The sequence below is a fragment of the Arachis ipaensis genome, chromosome B10 (assembly GCF_000816755.2).
Source record: "Arachis ipaensis cultivar K30076 chromosome B10, Araip1.1, whole genome shotgun sequence".
In the NCBI taxonomy this organism is placed as follows: domain Eukaryota; kingdom Viridiplantae; phylum Streptophyta; class Magnoliopsida; order Fabales; family Fabaceae; genus Arachis; species Arachis ipaensis.
Genome location: NC_029794.2, coordinates 129,760,158 through 129,760,826, shown reverse-complemented (window position 1 = coordinate 129,760,826; position 669 = coordinate 129,760,158).

Below are 669 nucleotides of genomic sequence, written 5' to 3'. Positions count from 1 at the left end.
TAATTTTAGAGTTTATCTGTTTTGTGTCATAAAGACACATGTTAAGATTATAAATTCAAAATTTTTTTATTAAAATAAAAATATTTAATAATAAAAAAAGTTTAATAAAAAACAACTAAAATTTGACTAACTTATTTAGACTTTACTTAAGACAAATTATGACTGTTTTTTTTTGTCTTTAATATTATCGCTACTAATAATAAAATTAAGACATATATTAGCTAAAACTATAATTTTATCATGTTTTTATAAAGACATATGTTAACCCTAAATTTATGTCTTTAATGAGTTGATGAGCTTCTTTATTTATTTGTATTTTTATGGAAAATTCCACCTTTATTTGGTTTTTAGATTTTAGATAGGTATTGCTCCTGAAAACTCAATATGGAAATAGATAGGGACCAAGAAACCATTAATGTGTCTTTCAACACAAATGCCCTCTAAACAGCAAAATGGAGGACAAATCTCATTTTTATTTAAATACTATCACAGCAAAAATGGAGAACAAATAAAACTCATTCAAACTAATTTAACCATAGTTTAAATGAAATATCAGAACCAACCCCAGAACAGTTTACTTTAATTCCAAAATTTGGTCAATATTAAAATTTTATATCATTTAAAAATAAGGTATTGATTATTGATATCTTTTAAAATTATAATTATACA